The following is a 15,070-nucleotide window of genomic DNA, read 5'->3' as shown; positions in this document are numbered from 1 at the left end:
TTTGAAAACTATATGGTAAAATGATATAATAGCAGTATACTCCCATTTTCAGTAGAGATAAATTTCTAATTTTTTTCCCTAAAGCTTGATGGATGCTACTGTAGATAAGTCAATAGATGATCATCCATAAAGATCGTGTGTGTGTGTATGTGTGTGTATCCCAGAATATATTTGAAATACCTATAAAATATATTCCATATTTTTAAAAATAAAGTGCTTTCAAAATTGCTTTAGCACTTAATATGCATAGTAAGAGATTATATATATACACATATATATACATATATACACATAATCTGTATCTGTAAGTCTCCTGGTGTTTAGAATAAAACTGTTCAAACTGGTTGTAATTTAAACTTTATATATCATTGAAGTTGGAGAATGTCAGCATTTCTTTCAAGCATAAGAATAACTGATTCATTATCTTAAATGAAGGGCCCGTGTATGTGGTTACTGCGCCGGGTCATGTTTTCTTTGGGTATTTTTTTCTATTGGTATATATTTTCAGTGAATACCCGTGCGTTATTGGTACAGTGTGCTACAATAGGGTAATGAGACATGAGGCCACCATTCTGATCAAATCCACCCCATCTTGCATGGGGGTAGGCCCACTTAAGCAGATAATTGCTGTCATTTTAAAAGAAGAGCATCATCCAAATTCATTTATGTTTCAAAAGACAGCATGTTTCTGTTTGATGGCACGGGGCAGGAGAAATTGTTCTAGAAAGGGAGGAGGAGAATTGAGCCAGGTTCAGAACCTCTTTGCATCACAGTAAATGTGAAGTCCATTATCCAAACTCGGGGAGGCCTGGGCCCCACAGAGCTTTGGCGACAATTGTGGTGTTTGATTCAGATCATCCTTGATCATTGATCATTGTTCATCCTTGATCATTGTTCTCTGAAACCCTTTCCTGTTACTCCTAGTGGATCGATGGAAGGTAACATAGTCATAGACCAGGGGGACAGGTAAAATGTGGGCGAGAGCTTTTATTCAGGAATAGGATGTCATTAGGCAGATACCTGCAAAAATGACAGATTTCTTCCTCACTTATATTGTCGATAACATCAGAGTTGAATACAGAAGTAGTCACCAAAAACCAAAACCAAAGCCAAAAAATCAGAGCCAGTGAAGGGTACAGATGGCAGATTATAGGAGGGATTTTGATCTTCTTGCTACAGCACTGGGCTTCTCCACAGTGGACTTTGAGGGGGGTAATTACTCACACCCTCTTCCCTTTAGATTCTGCTTGACCATGGTTTGGATTGGAGAATCTGATTCGGTCCTAATACAAAAATAGGATTGCCCTTCTTTCTTGACAGATAGAATTTGTAGAGTCAATCCCACTCAGGTGGAGGGATCAGAGGACAGTCTGCGTTGGGCTACAAGCTCCAAAATGGGAGCATGAGCTAGGCAGCAGGTGGACGCTCCCCTCAGCCACTCGGTTCTCCTTTTCTCCCCAGGGGATGAGAATTCACTTACTTTCTGATAGGAATAAGCAAGGCAGAATAGAGCATCAGATATGAGCCTCATCTGCGTACTTCCAGGAGGGTAGAACGTCTAAATGAGTTAAGACAGAAACAAAAAGAAAGATGAAAGAGTTTGTCCTTTAAACAGGGTGAAATTCCTAATTTAATTCAATTTGCACTGATAAAATTGTGTTATCTCCGTGAAAGTATATGGTGATACAACTCTGCAGTAAAAAGCAAGCCAGAGTATTGCGTTCACTCCTGGGCCTAATTCTTCAGAATTGGAATGTCTTTGGCAAAAGTTTCTCAATGTAACTTGAAGTTGTGTTACATTAGGAGAAATCTGAAATAGCTTGGAAGATCTGTCCTGAAAACATATAAATATCATTTCATATGACATATATATCATAGCTTACTATGACTAGATGTATAAATAAGTCATGAGAGAAGATAAATGGAATAAAAATGGTCAACTAACACAAGAGAAAAGGAGAAAAACAAAATAAAGAACAGTTGAATAAATAGAAAATAGCCTTATGGTAGATTTTCATCTAAAACATATCAGTAATTACTGTAAATGACAATTATCTAAATTCATCAGTTTTATTTTTATTTTTTTGTAAACTCACCAATTTTTTTTTTTAAGATTTTATTTATTTATTTGACAGAGAGAGCGAAAGAGCACAAGCAGGGGGAGCAGTAGAGGGAGATGGAGAAGCAGGCTCTCTGCCGAGCAGGGAGCCCTATGTGGGGCTCGATCCCAGGACCCTGGAATAACGACCTGATCTGAAGGCAGACGCTTAACCATCTGAGTCACCCAGACGCCCCTGTAAACTCACCACTTTTAAAAGAGAAAGAGAAAGGAATTCTAAGGTTAGATAAAGAAGCAAAACCCACTTATATACTGTCTATAGGAAATCCATCTTAAATCTAAAGACATAAGTAGGTTAGGGGTGTCTGGGTGGCTCAGTCGATTAAGCATCTGACTCTTGAATTCAGCTCAGGTCATGATCTTAGGGTCATGGGACCAAGCCCTGAATTGGGCTCCGTGCTGAGCATGCAGTCTGCTTGAGATTCTCTCTCTCCTTCTCTTTCTGCCCCTCCTCCCCACTCATGCTCACTCTCATAAATAAATAAATAAATAAATAAAAGACCAGCCCAGTTTTTTTAGGTGAAATTTACATGAAGGGAAATGTTTGGTCTGTCAAATTTCCCAAATAAATTGCATGTCTTGCATGGCTGTGCTCGCAAGAGCTGGTCAACAGGGTCTCAGGAACTTGGTGGACACAACCTGGCTGCTCTCTCTGGCCAAGAAAGGAGCGTAAGGTGGTGAGTGCAAGGCAGAAGGACTTACCAAAGGATTTGACTTGACAGGTGTCCTTTTCTGGTTTGGGTCCTTTCTGCTGCTTTCTGTGCCGCGCAGGTCCCAGGGAGTGTATCATTGGCTGCCTGGCACGGCTCTCTGTGGGCTGACCTAATTGCAGAGCCCACCTATTTGCATATTATCAGTTGCCACCCAAAGGAGCTATTTAGACAGGGTGCCCTGCCAATGGGAAGAGGGACACTGGGGGTTTGCAGCATAAAAAGGATTTGTTGCCAGGCTATAGAAAACCAAACTGTGTGACACTTGACAGCAAGCTGGTTGGATTCTATCTCTGGTTGGATTCTATTTCTAGATGCTACAGCAATCACAGGAAGGTGCCCCATTTTTGTAAACTGGACCATTTCTTTTTACCTTTAAGAATTGATTTCTTTGGGGGCGCCTAGGTGGCTCAGTTGGTTAAGTGACTGCCTTCGGCTCAGGTCATGATCCTGGAGTCCCGGGATCGAGTCCCACATCGGGCTCCCTGCTCGGCGGGGAGCCTGCTTCTCCCTCTGACCCTCCCCCCTCTCGTGTGCTCTCTCTCTCTCATTCTCTCTCTTTCAAATAAATAAATAAAATCTTAAAAAAAAAAAAGAATTGATTTCTTTGTCTCAGCTTGCACTCAAAACCAATAAAAAAACCACACACACGGTCTTTGAAGTTCTCATCCGAGCACATTGCATCGTTAGCTGCCCTCCCGTTTAAGAGCTCAGACTGGAATCCTAACTGGCTGTCCTGTTACCTGCACCCAGTTGGCTAATGTTACTCAGCACTCCCTAATCAGTGTTCAAAAGAGATCATTCCCCCACATCAATTCCGCTCATTTTTAATGCATTCAAGCCTTAGTTAATGGGATAAGCGATTTAACCCCACCTTAAATCTAGTGGCACGATGGAGCTCTGTCCTTCCAGTACAAGCCAGCCTCCTGATACGGCTTTACTGGGCTACAGGTTTTCAGGGATTTTAAGACCCTCCCCTCCCATCTCTATGTTGAGATTTTTAGCAGCTTTATCGAGTTATAATTTATATCCCATGCAATTTATCCAACATAAAAGTATAATTAATTGTCAGTAATTGTACAGAATTGTACAAGGATCACCAAAATGTTTTCTTCCAGGAAGTCCCCTTTTCTACTCAGTGCAGGTGACACCGTAGTGAATGTTATTGACCTTATATCCTTGAGTTTCTATCGCAGGTCTCAGTAATAACTCAAGTCTGACCAAGATACCGTGTTGACTAATTGTGTGTATCAGTGTGGCTACTCCGCAGTACCCAGATGTTGGTCAAACACTAGTCTGGATGTCCTTGTGAAGGTATTTTATTAGATGGGACTAACATCTAAATCAGCAGATGTTGGGGCGCCTGGGTGGCTCAGTCATTAAGCGTCTGCCTTCAGCTCAGGTCGTGATCCCAGGGTCCTGGGATCGAGCCCCACGTTGGGCTCCCTGCTCGGCGGGAAGCCTGCTTCTCCCTCTGACCCTCCCCCTCTCATGCTCTATCTCATTCTCTCAAATAAATAAAATCTTTAAAAAAAAAAAAGAATGCACAATTTTCTGAAGGCATGCTATACTTCTATTAAAAGTTTCTTTTTAGGGAGCCTGGGTGGCTCAGTCGTTAAGCGTCTGCCTTCGGCTCAGGTCGTGATCCCAGGGTCCTGGGATCGAGCCCTGCATCGGGCTCCCTGCTCCGCGGGAAGCCTGCTTCTCCCTCTCCCACTCCCCCTGCTTGTGTTCCCTCTCTCGCTGTGTCTCTCTCTGTCAAATAAATAAATAAAATCTTAACAACAACAACAAAAAAATCAGCAGATGTTGAGTAAAGCAGATCGCTTTCCATAATGTGGCTGGGCCTCGTGCAATCAGCTGAAGGCCTTATAAGCAAACGCTGAGGATCCAAAAGAGGAAGGAATTATGTCTTCAGACTGCCTTCAAATTCAAGAGTGCAACATCAACCCACACGGGAATTTCCAGCCTGACAGCCGGCCCTACAGATTGGGACTTGCTAGCCCCGGTATCTATCAATCAATCAATTGATCAATCAGTCAGTAGATAGAGAGAGAGAGAGACGTTGATGAATGAAAATATCTACAATGCCCTTTTTATCCCTGGCCTACGCTTTCAGCATCTTGGTTCCTGTTTCTGTTACATGTTCAAATCTTTGAAGTAGGAACATTAAAATATTATTTCAACCAAACCTGCAGGAATTCAATTGTTCTAGAGTATGCAGCAGAGTAAATATTTATTTATGGCGATTTTTGCTCTTTTAGATAGTGGGAGGGAAGTAGCAGTTGCAAACAAAGCTTGGGTAGGCAGTTTTGGTTTCCAATGTTCACAAAGTTGCCATTCTATTTTCTTAGGAAATCCATGAAGATGTAAATTTCTCTCCTGTAGAGAATTTGCCATAGCATGGCACCATTATCTGGGCTTAAATTTAAAAAATGAGTTTTGTTAACAATGAAGTCTTTAGATTCTACGGATTTAACTGTCAGTTATATTCAGCTTTTAAAGGATGGTGTATGTCAGTCGAAGCCCCTCTGAAGCAACTAAGTATATAAAATTAAATGTGATAAGTTGCTTATGGTCATTGAGGTATCTCAGAACTCGTTGTCGAGTGCTTCTCATAAGATTAATTATTTCAAATTTCTATAGTACATCTTAAATGTTTGTCAGGACAGGGATTCCCTGAGGCCAGCCCCAACTAGTGCTGGCTGTCTTTCCAGATCCTCTTTTATTGTGGAGGTACTTTCGCCTTCAGGGAATCTGGTTATCTGCAAGCTCACCAAGCCTTAGAGGATTTTCTATTACCTCTGGAAACTGAAATTGGAAAGATAAGAATCACCCACCCAGGCTTCAGAAAACCTCTCATGGTAATAAAAATAGACTTAGCACCAAAATTTTTAAAGTTGGTTGAAAGAGTAGGCTCAAATTGAAACCAATTTTTGTATTTAAATTTCAGCAATAAAAGGCACAGCCTTGGTCTAAGAAAGGAATGTAATTCTATATCACAAAGGCATTGTGGGATTCATTAGCATATAGAGGACTAGGTTAGTACTGAGATAGGATACATTAAAGAAAAAAAAAGTCCAGCTTGGAAAAGCTCCTCCCTGGTCTGACTACTTTAAATTCCTGAAGAAAATGATACATTCCTACGAATTTTCTTGAGTCTAATAATTAGCCCAAAATCACTGGAATCATTAATTTTTTCACAGTTCCCCAGGACCTGTTACTAATCCAGAATGTATTCAATAATTGGGCTTTTCTCTTTCTTGGGTCATTCCACTGTGTTCAGCAGATTAAATAAAGCTCTAAATGCCCCTGCAAAGAACAAGACAGAGAAGAGTTATTTTTAAAGAATTCCACTTTCAATCAGATCTTGTATGAAGTAAACTTACCCTAAATGGAGAAGTTTTGCCCTTCTGAAAAAAACAAATAATCAAACCTGTGAATAAATAAGTGCCTAACGGTAAAGGTAGTGGAAGGATCTGTGTCTCCTTACATTTTTGGAGACTGTGCTATCTGGGCTCCAGAAATATTCCGGTTAATCTCGCTTCTCTACATGCTACCAATCTTTTATATAATGAGAAATTATGATACACTTGAATAAAACTGTATGGAGTTTACATGTTTCTTTTTTTGATGTACAAAGCATATACAAATAAAGATATTCATAAATACTAATGATCATTGATTTTTCAATATGAAAGTGACAATTTGCTAAATTGTATATTAGTGTTAAAAGGCATCTTGGAAAACATATAGTCTAAGACCCACAATTTATGGGCAGGAAATCCGAGAGAATAGGACATTTTTGAATAGCCTGCCTGGATTTTCAAGGAATAGTAAGCCCCAGGTCTGTTAGGGTCATATTCTCTTCTACTTCTTTACTGGTTCACAGGGATAGGCTGGGTTTTATCTTATTAGGTAAAGCATTGCTGATTTTTTAAAATTCCAAAATTTCTCTTTTTTTAAATTTTTACAATATACAAAATTAAATGGCTATATCATTTTAGCTAAACACACACACAAAGGGTATTATATCTTCAATTTATCTAGAATAATAGCTACTTTACATTATAGATACATAGAGGCCAGCCATTCAATTATTTACCAAGTACTGATCACAAAAAGAGTAAAACTGAAATTATATTGGTGGAGAAAGAATTTCTGGAGTTCCACCTAAAATGCTTGGACGTACTATCCATTCATATTTCTTCACATTAGGCACTCAGGGGCCTAACCCATTCATCTCGAGGGTATCTCTCAGATGGACTCCAAGCTAGCGTTTCAGGATTTGTGGAGCCTCCTATCATGTAGAGATTCCTACCTCTAACTCTCCTGCTCTATTCCATTAGGTATAATTTCTGTCTTGCTTTTCTCATTTGTCAAGGCACTACTAAGAAAAATAACCTGAGAATACCAAATGTCTATAAAGCACTGCAACAACTTAGCATGCTATATAATTGCTTGATAATAACATTACCGGCACTTCCCTTTCAGTACTGACAAATGCCGATATCAACGCACCATATTACTGGCATTCTGTGATTTATATTCTACAACAGCCTAATTCACTTCATTACTGAATTGTTATTATTTTTATTAACCACTGTGCTTTTGTTTAAACTCTCTATGCTCATTATATGCTGCAGATGGGAAATTACCCCCCCTCCCGCCAACACACACACACACACTCAGGCCAGGAGCTTAGACCAGCTCTATGCAAACCTGATGGGGTAGTGCTCACCCCCTTTGATATGAGCGGATTCTACGTTGCGGATGCCTTGGTGCTAGCTGCTAATAAGGAATTCTTCAAAAGCGAAAGATATGCTTGTGAAGGGAACTTCTTTCACATGCCTTTGAGCTAAAATATAAAGACTGTTTTAAAGCCAAATGTCTACTTTTCTAGACAGGTTAATATCTGTTATTCTTATTTAGCAGAGCCTTGCGGAATACAATTTGATAACCAAAGTCCTTACAAGTGTGCATCCACGTGACATTGCAATTGCATTAGAAAATTCATGAAGTGAGCACCTTTACTGAGCTGAGTTTCTTAAGAAAATATAAACCTAATCACAAGTATCATAGAATCTCTTTCAGGTCTCCCAACTGTCCTCCAGAAATAGGTCCCCTCATCCCCCCAAGAGTGCTAAGGACGGGACAGGAAAGCAAAGGACATTCACCCAAGACAGATCTGTCCTAAATGGCAGTGTGTTTGTCTTTCACCTTCCTTTTTACGTGTGTCTTCAAAATAAGTAAATGTGGAAAGTTTTCCCCGTAGAGTTGCCTTAAGTTTTATAGAACTCAGACACCTGAACATCCAATGACTTCATAAAAGTATTTTACCAGGTAGATGGCCATGCTCTTGGGGACGTCAGTATCTGTGGATTCCTACTCTCACGTGCTCACACCGGTGGTTCATGAGATGTGACGTTTGTTTCTAAGGACCGGGTAAGCATGCATCCTGGCTTGTCTGTGACAGTGTCAGTCTGTGGACGTCGTTCCTGTGTGCGGTCCAACTTATCCTGTTAGCAATCTCCAGGGGCCCCAGCGCTGCTGTGTCCGTGTGTCCTGTGCTGTTTATGAGGCCCTTCTGCAAAGCAGAGCAGGATCTCGGCTGTCCCGAAGGAATGCACGCTCTTTGGCTTGAAAAAAAAGAGTAAAACTTGCTCACATTCAGTCAGGGTTCCGCATTCAGGATTGTTCTTGCTCAGGAACAATGTCTATCGTTGCCTGAATGGTGTCACTCACAGGCACTCTGAGCACGTCCTATCCCCGGATACCTTTCTCAGAGGTTGACAGTTAAACCCAGCGATCCACCACTTCCTGCCGGGTGGTCCCTGTCCAGGGAAGCTCTCGTAATTCAGGTCAGTGAGCTCTTCATGAGACTTCACAAGACTTCCCAGTGTCTCCCTGGCTCTGGGAATACAGACACCACATTCGGAGGTCGTGCCTTCAGAGAACCCAGGGACACCCGGGGAAGGCCCGACTATAAAGTGATAAGCCGTTGGAGCATTTTGAAAAGATAACAGCCCTTTCTGGACTCAAACCACAGAGATTCTGATCTAGGGTGTCTGTTTCCGTGACCCACATTTTCCATTTTTCTTAAGTAATCCAAGGTGAAGCTGAGGACACCAAGACCACATTCACAGAAACTGGCCCTCAGTGGTGGAGGATCCATAAAGGTTTTATACTGGTGTTTAGAAGTGTGTGTAGAAGATTCCTCTGGGGGCACCTGGGTGGCTCAGTCGTTGAGCATCTGCCTTTGGCTCAGGTCATGATCCCGGGGTCCTGGGATTGAGTTCCTGCTCCGCCGGAAGCCTGCTTCTCCCTCTCCCACTCCCCCTGCTTGTGTTCTCTTGCTCTCTCTCTCTTTCAAATAATTAATTAACTAATTAATTAATTAAAAAATAAAAAAAAAGATTCTTCTGTGAGTGGCGGGTGACAAAACTCCTTTTGACCCAAAGACTTCATGGCACATATACCATTCCTTCTCAATCTGGTAGGAGTAAAAAGCAAACTTTGTAACAGGGAGAGCAAGGGTAGCTGGAGAAATGCAACTGTAGCCACCAGAGGGGAAGCAGATACATGGGTGGAGGCGAGACAAAGACACATTTCCCCCACTGGGGTGTGTGCTGCTGGGCTGGTATTCACTGTCCCTTGTTTCTCCTGTTTCTGGGAATGTAGAAGATTACTCTCCCCCGCAGGACCTTGATGTTGGGTGTGACCTCGTGATACGTTCGGACCGTTACATCGTGCGCAGAAGTCGTTACAAAGCTGTAATTGTTGCTGCTGGATCCTCCCACCCTTTCCTCTCTGCTTCGGGCCCCAAAAGGCACCTTGTGCCTGATGGCGCAGGTCAGAGATGGTGGAGCCCAGCTCAGACGTGGCTGCTCACCCATCGGGCGTGACGTCGGGGAGATTCAGGGATCCATTTCTCCCATAAGGCGCCCCTGCCTACCCTCACTAGTTCTCTCCTTCCCATGGCCGTTTCCTGTTCCCACCCTGCCGTGGCCGCTCAAGGTCGTCTCCCTCTGCACCCCTGCAACCTTGTCAGGGAGGCCTCGAGTGTTCCAGCGGGGCGGACCCTGCCTGACCTGGTGATTTCACCAAACCACCGCCCGGACTCCCTCAGAGGTGGGCGCTCTCGCTTTGTGCGCTGCTTTCCAAATCTTTACAACTTCTAGAAACACACTCAAGACATCCTCCTTCCACCTTTGATGAGATCCTCTGATGATAAAGTGTGAAACATCAACATCCAATTAGAACCTGAGATGGAATGCATATGAAGCCAACTGTGGGGTATGGGAAACTCCAGTCTGCATTTACAAACTCCACTCCAACAATACCTTTGTACCTTCACAGCAATGGTATCTGACCGTGGAATGAAAGAGGCAAGCAAGACCAAGCTTTCATACTTCAGGCTTCTGAGACATGTCAGCAAAATCCCCTGACAGGCTTGAAGGTTTATGAATACCACATAGCTTTTTATCACAGCGTTGAACGTTTTTTTGGCTTCCATATTTCAGGGCTGTGTTGGATCATTTAGAATGCCATTTATGGGATGCATATAAGTTTTGCTACTGAATGTCAGCTGGAAATAAAATGAAAACTGGTATGTGAGGTGTGTTTTAAGTACAAAAATCTTAAATAGAAAATAGAAAATAATGATGCTCAAGCTGATATGGGAAATAAAAATTTTACTAAAGGATTTTTTTAAGCATACTGGGAATGAGTCTGAGTTTTTTTGTTTGTTTGTTTTTTGTTTTTTGTTTTCAGTCCAAATGTGAGAACTTTCTTACACCTCAAAATCAACACAAAATTTTCCCTGAAGTTAAGTGTGAATTAACAGGAAGAGGACTTTGGGGTAGTATGGAGGCTTTTCTAGAACCATACAGTAGGAGAGAGTACCCAACTTAAAGGGCAGGCTGCATGCCGCAGGGTAGACAGTGGGTGGTGGGAGTTTCTCTTTGATTTCTTCCAATTTTTTTCCACCTTTCTATGATCATTTATTTCCACCGGGTTCCTCCTTTAGAGCATATGTGTCATAGCATAAAATTATGACCCCATAATAAGGACTGGTTGAGCTTCTAAATTCTTGAATGATGGACTAAAGTTTATTTCACACACCGTATTTGTTTGAAAGTTATAAATTGTGAGGATTAGGGGCGCCTGGGTGGCTCAGTCGTTAAGCGTCTGCCTTCGGCTCAGGTCATGATCCCAGGGTCCTGGAATCGAGTCCCACATTGGGCTCCCTGCTCAGTGGGAAGCCTGCTTCTCCCTCTCCCACTCCCCCTGCTTGTGTTCCTGTTCTCGCTGTCTCTCTCTGTCATATAAATAAATAAAATCTTTAAAAAATAAATAAAAATAAATAAATAAATAAATAAATTGTGAGGATTAAAATAAAATCAATATATCCCTCATCATAAATATTCATAATGCATAATTTCTTATGCTATTTATATTGGCTTGCATCTTTTATTTTGTTTCCTATTTGTATTCTTCTGCTCCATTTGTTTCATGCTTTCAATTATCCAATTTATAAAAGATACTATTGAACAACATACATCTTCAAACTGATCTCATTTGTATTATATAGCATACATGAAATGCTGTTTAATCAACACCATTTTAATAGGCATATCCATATTAATTTGCACATATATTAAAAGGTAAAAAAAAAAAGGACATATATAGGAATGGGGAATATTTTGGAAAGTGGGACTGTGAGCGACGTAATTCTTGTTTATTTTCTGTATTACCCAATTGTCCTGAGATGTTCAATACACACGACAATGTTTAAGATCAAGATTATGCTCTATGTGCAGGTATTACGTACAGACACAGCATGTGAGCCTCCTAGCCCAAACCTTAGTAATTTCCAGAAGGCTCAGGACGGCCCTCGGGCCAGGATGCCTCTGCTCTCTGGAAGGACGGCTCTGCCACAGTATCCAGGGGCCCCACCGCCTCAGCGGCCCAACCGCAGGGGGCAGGCGGCCACGCTCCACGTGGCGGCCACGCCGCTCAGACCCCCGCCTCCTGGGATGTCAGGAGGAGCCGAGCGGAGCAGGGTGCACCTGCTTTTGCACCCACGCTGGGCAGCACCGTCTGAAAGGCTGACGGGACTCGTCCCCCGGATGCTCAAGCACTCTTCCTTGAAGTAGAGTTGACACACAATCTTATGCTAGTTTCAGGGGTACAGCACCCTGATTTGACAAGTCTATGCGTTACTCAGCCTCACCGTGATAGGCGTGCTCACCCTCCATCACCAAACAACATTGTTACAACAGTAGTGACTATATTCCCTGAGTTGTACTGTCCACCCCCGTGACTTACTTATTTTATGACAGAGTCTGTGCCACACAAACTGTTAAAGGGTTAAGTAGATTGGCCACTGAAAAAGGCAAACTCCTCACCCTTTCCCTTCAGCAGCTTTCTCCTCCTGCCCTCCCAAACCTCCAGTGGCCTCCGTGCCTTCTGGCTCTGACCTTGCCTTCCTACAAGCTCGACGTGTGTGCTGGGGGGGGACAAGCCTTAGAAAGAATAAAGTGAGATCATGTGACAGGTTGCACGAAGAACAGAGCATCACCGAGCAGGTGAGGTACACGGCACTGATATCTTGGGATGTGGACTGAGACACAGGACAAAGAAAACCATCTTGGCTACACCTTGTCTATTGGAGGAGGAAGAAGAAAACATAAAGAAGGTGCTTGCTTGCGTATCTCGGCTCCCCTGGTTCTGATCGTTAGGGAGCCAGAGCCTAGCTGGTGCTGTTGTGAGAATGCACTGTTCACTAACACATGTCCTAGTTAATCTTTCTAGAGCTTTCCAGAGGCGGAATTGACACAGAATCCACAGGGTGCAAATGCACAAAGGAACACAAAAAGCCACCACTCCAAAACTGTGCTCTCAGCTGTTCATCCTCTATTTGCCCAGCTCGTCTTTGCTCCACTGTTATTATATATATATATATATATATATATATATATATATATATATTTTTTTTTTTTTTTTACCTTTTCCTGGATTCTGCTTTAGAATTCCCTCCTCTCATTTGTTGATTTGCTAGCCATCATTCTTTGCTGTTCTACTTTGGTGACTCGTTTGGGGGCTTGCAGCTTTCACCTTTAACTGGTCACAGTCCACTGGAGGTGACCTCAGCCCCCCTCAGCTGGAAGACGCTGTGGGGACGCGTCCCCCTCCTGATGGCTGTGCAAGCTCTCACGTGCGTTGCATGCTGCCCATCGTGTGGACCCCCTGGTGCAGCCACGTGACGGTGGCTTCCAGCAGCTGCTTCCCTTTTCAAGAAATTTAAATGACGGGCCCATTAAGGGCCCGACTCCTGATCTCAGCTCAGGTATTGGTCTCAGGGTTGTAAGTTCAAGCCCCTCCATGCACAGCGTGGAGCCTACACACACACACACAAAAAAAAAAAGTAAAGAAAGTTAAGAAAAAGTGTTTTGTATTTTATACACATAATTACCTTTCCCGTTGCTTTTCCCTCCGCTGCGGACTCACGATTCCCCGAGGATCCTCCTCCTTCTCCTGGAAGGACTTCCTTCAACATTCTCCTAGCGCGGGTCTGATGCGCATGAATTCCTTCAAATTTTCTGTGCTTGAGAAACGCTTCATTTCACCCTTGTTTTTGAAAGATGTTGCTGCTGGGTGAAAACATCCAGATAAAGAGTGTTTGTGTCCAGTGTTTAAAAGCTACCTTCCTCACCTGCCTTATGTCTGATAAGAAATCCACTGCTGTCCTCACCCGCTCATCTACGTATCCTGTTTCTGAGTGCAGTTAAAATATTCTCTTAATTACAGGTTTTAATCAGTTAGCTGGGGATATTCCTTTGCTATGTCTTTTTTATATATATATATTCTTGTGCTTGGGTGTTGTTGATCTTGGGTGCGCATATTTTATAGACTTCATCAAATCTGAAAAACAATTTTGGTCATGATTTCTTCAAATACCTTTCCATTCCCCATCTCTTTCTTTTTTCCTTCAGGCATGCCAATAAAATATCCATGAAGTCATTTGTATTTATTCCACGGCTCTCTGATTTACTAATTATTTTTTAATCTCTTTTTGCTTATTTTTCAGATGATTTTTATTGCTGTCTTCCATTTTGCTTTTTTTTTTTTTAAACAGTGCCCAATATTACATTCATCTCATCCGAAGTTTGTTTTGTTTGCAGCTTTATTGAGGTGGATTTCGTGAACCATAACGCTCACCCATTCAGAGGAACAGGTCAGCGGCCACTGTGGCCAGAATGTAACTTGAGGAAATTCCTGTCCATCCTCAGGAAGAAACACCACCCCCTTTGTCAGTGACGTCCCCTCCCTTGCCTCCCCGGCCCCTTCCCCAGCCCCAGGCAGATGCTACCGTGCATGTGGGGCGCATGGACGTGCCCGTTCTGGCTACTTCGCGCCATGAAGTCACGGGGTATGTGGACTAGGCTCAGTGTCTGTGTTAGCCAGGACGCAGTGTGGCCAGTGCTGCATCCTTCCTTTCTGCCCAGTAGTATTTCCCTGGACGCACGCACTGGGTCCAGCCATTCGTCCTGTGGTGGTTAATGAACACCGAGGTTGCTTTCACCTTTGGGCTGTGAGGAACGCGGTGCTCTGAACGTCTGTTTGCAAGTTGTTGTGTGGATGCTCTTGCATGTCCACCTGGGAGTGGAATTGCTGGGCCCCCTGTAACTCTAGCATTTTGAGGAAATACCATACTGGTTTTCCTCACATGCATTAATTACATATATTCTTCACATTCTCGCCAATGTTTATTACTGTCTGTCTTTCTTCTTTTAGGCATCCGAATGCATGTAAAGGGGTCACAAAGATTGACCCCGATGTTTTCTTTTCTGAATTTTGCAGTTTAGGTTCTCACATTTAAGTCTATAATCCATTCGAGTTGATTTTTGCGTGCGGTGCAAGCAAGGAGCCTGCATTCATCCCTCGGCAGGTGGACGGTCAGGTGTCCGGGACAGATCACTGAAAAGACTCTTTCCTCGGGCTATTTCTAGACTCTCAAGATGACACTGAATTTGTAGATCAATGATGACAGTATTGCTATCTCAACAACGTTAAATATTCTGATCCATGTAAATGAGCTGTATTTCCATTTATTTATATCTTCTTAAATTTCTTTCAATGATGTTTTATAGTTTTCACTGTACAAGTCTTCCACATTTTTGATTCAGTTTATTCTTACATGTTCTGTTCTTTCTGATGCCATTACAAATGGAATTCT

The sequence above is a fragment of the Leptonychotes weddellii genome, chromosome 2 (genome assembly GCF_054177405.1).
Source record: "Leptonychotes weddellii isolate Sample4059 chromosome 2, ASM5417740v2, whole genome shotgun sequence".
NCBI lineage: Eukaryota > Metazoa > Chordata > Mammalia > Carnivora > Phocidae > Leptonychotes > Leptonychotes weddellii.
Note: the sequence above shows the minus strand (reverse complement) of the source record.